We start from the raw sequence: 8,058 nt of genomic DNA, 5'->3' as shown, positions 1-8,058 counted from the left end.
ATGATGATGAAGGAGGAGAAGGAGGAGGAGGAGGAGGAGGAGGAGGAAGAGGACCTGGCTTCCAGTCTAGCCCCAATCATCCAAAGGAATCCAGTGGCAAAGTACATGAGGGAGAAGGATGAGGTCATTCTTCTATGAAAAATAGAGACTGAGACACATTGAAATGAAGTCATTTTCTTCCAGATTCCTTGGTAAGCTTTCAGTATGCCCCCTTCTAGAAAATGCACTATGAGAAGTATAAAATCCAGGTACAATGGCCATGTTGCCATATTTTAATTGTACTTCGACCTTTTTATTGGCGCATATATCGTGCCATTATTATTTCAAAGGACCTTTTAGCCCCCGTGGCTCCTTGGGTCAGCTGTAACTCAAACTTAACCAGATCCGTCCACTCCTCTCCTCTTCCCTCTTTCATCCTTTCTCTCTTTCTGCCCAACTAATGGATAATTTTGGGGTCTAGGTTCCTTTAAAGATCAAACATTTTTGTTAAGATAGACAACTTTTGCCCTATTGGTTCTTAACCATTTTGTGTTGGGAAGACCCATGCACCATCCTAACAGTCCACTTCACAGTCTACATTGCACTTTAATCGCCAAAACTTTGCCCCAATTTTTAGGCAATAGATCTGGAGCCAGGGAATCAGGAAGAAACCAGTGGCCTAAGGAGTTAGATGAAGGCGTTAGATGGGTCAAAAATCAGCAGGTTGGAAGGACTATGGGGTTTGTACTCTGTCCAACCCTCGCATGACCTTGAATCTCCCGTCTTGATCCCTAAGGATGCGGGCCTTAGCTCTCTGCAGTTCGCCTCTGTAGTTTGTTTTTTCTCAGTCTCTTAGGACTAATGCACTAATGCCTGGGCCGTCCTTCATGCACTAAGGCACGCTACACACCAAGCTTTTCCCAGCCCCCGGGAGGAGGCGCTGGTGGCCGGGTCGCGCTTCTCCTTCCTCCCAGCCAGAGTTCTGGAGCCCCCATTCACAAAGCCTCACTTGCAAAGGGGGGACACACACACACACACACTCACGCCCCACACGCACTGCTTGGAGGGCAGTTTGATCTTGTCTCATTGGCGACTCCGGCCTGAAAAGAAAATCATTTGGGTAAACAGCCAAGCTTCCAGGCTTAACGCCCCGCTCCCGCCTCCGCCCCTCTGTCCCTCCCGCCTCCCCCCACTCCCCTTCAACCCCACCCGCCACCCACACTCCGCTCCGCTGCCGGGCCTCCAGCGAGCTCCGCGCGTCCGAGAGGGAGCTAAGGGCTCCCTGGTTCAAAGGGCCGCAGCCCCGAGGGAATGCCCTCTTCGTGTGCCCCGGGGTGCAGAAGCAGACTGCAGGGCAGTGGGACCAGCCTGGGCCACGGTAGGAATCTCGAAACCTCATGCACCCCTAAATAGCTGGTCCCAAGGGAGGGCACAGGGGAGTTCCGAGCCCGAAGGGACAATTCGGCAAATCTAACGCAGGCCAGGCCGGGCAGGCGATCGCTGGCTAGTGCACCTGCCGGCTGCTCCAGATCCTGAATGGGTCATCCTGGGTCCCCCCAACTACTTCACAGGCGTTTGTCCATTTGTGTGCCCTAATAGAGCATCGAGCCTTGAGTTTCTTTGGCCTCACTGCCTTGCATATAGGCCCTTGTGTAGCTGATGACCACAGGCCCCCACAGCCTTCAAAGGGCCTGAGTCCTGGAGTAGCCTTGAATCTAGTACTAAATGATTTCTAATGTTTGATCCCTCCCAAAGGAGAGTTTTTGTAAACATAATTGTTATTAATATGACCCCAAAAAGTGGTGGTTAAAAGGATAATCCATTCTCTCTAGCTCACACTTTTAAGGAGAGAGAAGCTTGAAATCTGATATACTGATGAGATTATTGGACTTGATTAAATAGTGATTGGCCCCCACACCGGTTCTCTAAGGAACAGTGTTCCTCTCCTTGGTAGTTCTGTCTCTTCTCTTCTCTCCTCCGTCTTCTTGGCGCGCAGGCTCACTCTAATTCCGAGTCATTAGCAACACCCTCTACATGCATGGCTTGCGTGGGGGAAACATTGTGTGCAGTAGCTGTTACACTAACTCTTGCACCGCATCTTGCGGTAGGAAGTGTAATAGCAAGAAGATCATTTTTTAATCCTCGGGCTTTATTTTGTGTGTGTATGCCTGTATGTGGGGGTGGGGTGGGGGTGGGGTGGGGGTGGGGTGGGGGTGGCTGCTCTCAGAAAATATGAATTGAGACGAGCCTTGTGGAAGAGAAAGAAATGGAGAGGACCGGAAAGAGGGAAAGAGAGAGAAGAGTAAAAGTTTCCGATTTAGGATTCAGAACCTCCTTCAAATTGAAGCTTTGGGGCTTGAAGTTCTTGTGAACTTTCTTCAGTCTGTTTTTGTTTCTGCACCTTACTGCCACTCCTCAGTGGATGCTAGGGGCCCTCTCAGGAATTGCCTTTTAACTCCTAGATCTATCCGCAACCATCTTCTCCACAAGGTAGCATTCTCACCTCAAAGCCTAGGAACACCCAAGAACCTGGCCACTCCTCTACAGCTGGCCCCCTGGAAAGACGCCCCTTAAGTCCTGCTAGGAATCTGAGATCTCTCTCTAGTATGATCTCTCAGGAACCTGTTTTAACTTAGTAGAAAAGGGACAAGCCAGCCAGAAAACTAAACTGGCTATTTTCCTGGTGCAGCCCTATAATTTCTGAGCGGGAGCACTGAGAGCCTTTTAATCTGCCGTGCATGGAGCACAGGTTGTAGGGAGGCAGAGAACTCTCACCGTCTCTTGCCCAGGCTGCCCAGGGACTACCCTACCAACCCCAAGGAGCACAGAGTTTTTCCTAAGAGGCTAACTTTGGCTTGCTCAGGTAGAAAATAAAGGGGGTTTAGATACCACCAGCATCTCTCCCTTCACCCACAGTTCTCAGGCTGGCCATCATTTTACCCATGGAATCTAGTGGAACACCCTAAACACATACACACACACACACACACACACACACACACACACACACACACACACANAGAGAGAGAGAGAGAGAGAGAGAGAGAGAGACTTAGAGAGAGAGAGACTTAGAGAGAGAGAGACTAGAGAGAGAGAAAGAGATACTTAGAGAGAGGTCAAACACATAAGTAAAAACTTCATTAGATGGAAGTTCCATGTCGCTTTCAAAACAGATAAACCACACAGCTCTTCACTGGTCCAAAAGCAAGGCGCTCCACATTCAAATTTTATTTTCAGCGTGGAAAGGGTGTTGTTTCTTATTACACTTGGCTTTGGGGTGAAAAGAAAACGAAACAAAGATTCACCATAACATTGCAGTGAGTTAATTTTCTGTGTATTTTATAGTCTAGTCCAGTGGATATATTTAAAGGAAGATAAAACACCTTAACTGACCAACTGGTTGAAACAAGGGCAAATAGTCAGTTGCACATTGGAGGAAAATAATGTGTAATTCATAATTCCTGGCCATTGTTACTGTTATTGGTTGAAAGGCAGACGTGCTGAGGACTGCGTTTGCTGATTATGTCTGAAAATGGAGAGGAACCAGGCTCCAATAGGCCAGCCACAGTCCTGGCAAAGCCTCCGTGAAACCCCAGAGGTCAGAATGAATGGATTTCTGTGGAAATCATAACTGGGAGGTTATATCTTCATAGGCCCCGCTTCATGGAAGGCATGGGGCATGGCAGAATGACTTAAACACACCGCAGCCTGAACTGGTGGCCTCCTGACTATGTGTCTCATTCATTTTATCGTTTCTCTGAATGCAGTTTAGGTGACTACCGTTGATTAGTGAAAGTACGCTTCTGTATTTTTCTTCCATTGCGCATCTCCTTTGAGATTTGTGGGTCACAGATGATGGTGTTCTTTTGCACCAGTGGGGAAAGAGGCCTGTGTGTTTCGGCTTCTTTAGAGATTTTAATAAGGAAAAAGAACGAGTTAGGCTGCAGGAGAGTTGGAGGCTTGGTCGCGTTATTCCAGTTTCCGAAGCGAGGTGGCGCTCCAGGGCACTGCACTGCGCCCGGGTTTCCGCAGTTGAGCACCGGCTTCATAGAGTTTGCTCTGGAAGGCAGTAAGTCCCGGAGCGATGTAAACGCAGAGGTCCTAAACGTTCTGTGCAGAGTCCAGGGGTACTCAGACTCTCCCAGGCCTAGTGGCCTACACGAGTAAGAGAAGACCCGAAGCCGCTTCTCGGGGGTGAAGGGGGGAGGGGAGAGGGTGGCTGCAGGGAGGGCAGACCAGCCAAGGCCCGGCAGGCTCTGTGTTGAATCTTCCTGGAATCTCTAAAGTTCCAACTCTTGATGAGTCCGGAGCGGTTCTAGAATGCTACAGAGAGAGCTCGGGTGGAGCCATCCTTCCTATTTCCCTATCTGGGACTGGTTAAAATTCAGGGAGGAGGTTTCTCCCCATCCACCCGGCTCTATCGACTTAGTCTCCCACCCTCTCACCCCCACCCCACCCCATCCAAAAAAAGAAGAAACAAGAAAGGAGAGGAGGATGAGGAATAAGAAGAAGGGGGCGTGTGTGCATCCCACGTCTTTCATTTTGCTTTCCTAACTGGATCTTTTTTCTCTTTTTTTCTTTACTGCCATTTCTTCTCTTCTGTTTTCTGTACATTTTCATTCATTCCCTTATTTCGTTAGTTTTTGCACCCCATGGTGAGGAGGGAGGGAGGGAGGGAGGGAGGGAGGGAGAGAGAGAGAGAGAGAGAGAGAGAGAGAGAGAGAGAGAGAGAGAGAAACACCAAATAAATGGCAGCAAAAGTGAAGAAACGATTTTGATTTATTGCATGGATTTCAATCCATGCGATTTCGTTTTCAGCTCGCTTCTACATTTCCCGAGTCTCAGGCTCATAAAGGCTAATAAAGACGCAGGAGAGGAAATGCCCCTTAGACCTCTTTGGAAATGATGATAGAAGTAATAGTGGCGGTAGTCCCTCTGCGCAGCACTCCTGTATAATGGAGATGTCACTGGTTTTGCAGTGTGGCTCTGAGGACCAACAGTCGTGCAAAATTTGTGCCCATGCTCTGAGGGCCTCTTTTCAGCTTCCGGTTCTAGTGGGTCCCCTGAACCATGCGATGCTTTCCTTCCCCAGTGGCCTGTACCTTCAGGCTGCCAGGAAACTTTTTTCCTCCTCACAGTGTTGCAAACTTGCAACATAACTGTGTGTCTCTTTTAGCCCCCACTTCACCCACTTTCGTCGAAGTTTTAAAGCAGAAACAGCAGGATTTTGAACCCAACTTAGGACTCTACAGAAACTCAGAGGGCCAGGTCATTAGGAATGTTAACGGACGACCAAGAATTATAAACATGATCTGAAAGTCTCTTCCAATTCATTTCTTTTAAGTATTTATTTGTGCTAAGTGATGAAAGGTGACGGATGAGAAATAGACAGCTTTTAAAAATAATGAAGTCAGAGGAGCCTTTAACCTGTCGATTGCTATAAATCAGCGTTGAGAAAGACAAACGGGGGGGGGGGATGTTATTTGGCCACCTAACGGTCTGCATTCACTGGGCTGCAGTTGGCCTGTCAGCAACCTGAAGCAGCAGTGAGGCTTTGGTATGGAGAATGGCAAGGAAGAGGGGAGGATCAAGGCCCACAAAGAGCCAAAGGGGGACATGCTGGTGAGCCTGCTGGCTTCCACTTGAATTCCCATACTAGTGATAGATTTGGCTTAAGGTAGTGTGTCCAAGCCAGGCAGTTGACAGGCCTTAGGACAGTGGGGAATTTGGAGAGAACATAGTCACTCAAAGTTCTGAATGTCACATTAGAGGGAAAGCAGGCTCTGTTCCACAGTCTGTCAGGGGTTTGGAAGACTCCATGAATGTTACCTTTTGAAAATACTCTCTCTCTCTCTCTCTCTCTCTCTCTCTCTCTCTCTCTCTCTCTCTCTCTCTCTCTCTTCTCGGCCCAAGAGGAAGCTTCATGCTCTCTATGACATAGACTGGTCTCCACAAGGAGAGAGGAACCGAGGCCTATAGGTAGGAAATGACAGGTGTCTGCAGGTTTGAGGTGAAGGTTGCTGACACTGCTCTTGTACCAGCCAGAAGATCAAAAAACGACTTCTGAAAAGGGCAGAACGGGGTGGTATTTTTAAGTTTACACCGAGCTTGTAGAGATAATCAGTTCTCTACCACTTCCATTTCAGTCACAGAAAGGCCTGGGGTGCTGGGATAGGGTTTGAGAGAGCTTAAGGAACCGGGCAATCTTGCCAGAGACTTCTGCTCCTACCACTTTTCACATATGCGCTGCCCAGTTTCCAGTTCAACCCTGAGCCAGAGAGGCTGCCTAAGCCTCTGGCCTCTGGGTCTGCCTGTTTGGTCCCTTCCAAATGCTTCTAGCGGGCACAGGTGCTCTCACGGTCGCGTCCCTCTGGTGCATCTTGGAGAAACACTGGCGAACAGTGCCTTTCTAAGGAGCAGAAGAGCTGCTTAAGCGCCAGCAACAGGTCCATGCTGAGATTCCTCTGTCCTTCATCGGCCCCTCCCTCCACCCTCGCTACTGGGGTCCACGGCGGGGGGTGGGGGGAAGGGAGGAGGGATCTACTTCCCCCTTCCTCCTGGGTCACCCACAGCAACCCAGGAAGGCAAACATCAGGTTTGCACTGTTTCTTTGGATAAACGCCTAGCTAAATGCTTCTAATAATGAATGGCCTTTCGCTGGACACTCGCTTGAACCGAAGAGAGGATCTCACTGGAGAACAACACCAAAAAGAAAAAAACTAGAAAGTGGAAAGGACCAGGGCCAGCGGGGCGGCCTCTAGGATCCAGACAAAGACATCTGAGTCTGTCCCTTTGCAGACGCCCATCTCTCCTTCCTGCCTAGAAATCTGATTTGGTCCTCCTGCGGCTCCCTAAGAGCCGACGTCCCTTCACTGGGACCTTGAGCTGAGATTCCTGGGCTGGAAGGCTCCAATTCTAGCTGAACCTCTGGTCAGCCGGAGCTGGAACCTGGTGGCCTCAACACTTGCGGGAAGCTGCTACTGGGCCACAGTCCCAGCCTTGCCCACAGGAACCTAAACATCCCCGCGTCCTAGGCTAAGGTGGTTAGGGCGAGGGGTAGGCTCCTGGACCAGCCAGGTCGAAGCAATGAAACAGCAACTTCTTCTTCTTCTTCTTCTTTTTTTCCCCCTGGCAGGGAGGAGGGAAATTCGTTGGAGGAGGTCGGTGGAGACTCCTCCTTCGCTCCGCCCGGAGGCAGCCAAAGCTCCGCTAGCGGTGCGTCTCCGCCCGCCCGAGCGTTTCCATAAATCAGGCCGCTGGCAGGCTGCTAATTAGCTCTGGCCGAAAAGAATGAGAGTTCTGTAGCACACGGTGGGTTGGGAGTGGGGGGCCCAGTAGGTGGGAGATCAGAATTCCCCAGGATTAACGGGGGGACTCCTTGGGGGCATCTCCGCGCTCCCTGCCCGAGCCACCTCCGATCACCTCCTGCCAGCAAAGGCCCGCAAGTTCGGGCCTCCAGATCCCGCGCCTCCCGCACTGCGCGCACCTCTGCAGTCGACCTGGCCCGCCCACCCACGCCGAGGCCCCCTCTCCCACTCGCTGAGCATGCCTGGCGTTAATTAACTCCCCCTTCACCCGGTGCAGTATCGGAAGACTTTCAAAACTCGTCCCAAAGTGTTTCCTTCTCAAGCCTGAAGGCAGCGTTTGGAACGACCCGCAGAAAAGGGGGGCGGGGTGTGGATCTGGGGGAAGGGTCGGTTGCACCGGGATTTGAGATAACAAGACTTCCCCAGCGATTGTGTGGGTTGAGGGATGGGCTGCTGTAACCTCATCCCCTCTCCCCTAGTGAAAAGGCAAGACGGTCAGGGAAGATTAAAAATAACATTAAAGTTGGATTATTGATTTCCATGTAAATTGCCAGCCGAGAGAGCTACTTCTGTTTATTTTCTCTTTTCCTCCCCCACGCTTCTCTAAGCCCTCTGGGCTCTGCGCCTTCGAAGCCATTCCCACCCTCCTTAGGGACCAGACTCCTAGATGACATCACCAAGGAGAACGGCGGCCTCCCCGCCCCTGGCCCCAAGACCCCTGAGCAGAGATTGACAGGTGTCTCTAGCAAAGACAATGCCTTCCAGGTGTCAG

At 50.5% G+C, this 8,058-nt stretch overlaps 1 long non-coding RNA gene across 1 annotated transcript in view; it reads left to right on the top strand.

The window, feature by feature from the left end:
* Window positions 1-1,191: 1,191 nt before the first annotated feature.
* The window catches only part of LOC110299025, a 63,983-nt gene continuing 57,116 nt past the window's right edge, over window positions 1,192-8,058 (top strand). The window contains exon 1 of the long non-coding RNA XR_002378424.2: window positions 1,192-1,357. This is a non-coding gene — a long non-coding RNA (uncharacterized LOC110299025). The remainder of the gene's footprint in view (window positions 1,358-8,058) is intronic.

The sequence above is a fragment of the Mus caroli genome, chromosome 7 (genome assembly GCF_900094665.2).
Source record: "Mus caroli chromosome 7, CAROLI_EIJ_v1.1, whole genome shotgun sequence".
Lineage (NCBI taxonomy): Eukaryota > Metazoa > Chordata > Mammalia > Rodentia > Muridae > Mus > Mus caroli.
This window is presented reverse-complemented; position numbering and strand designations above follow the sequence as displayed.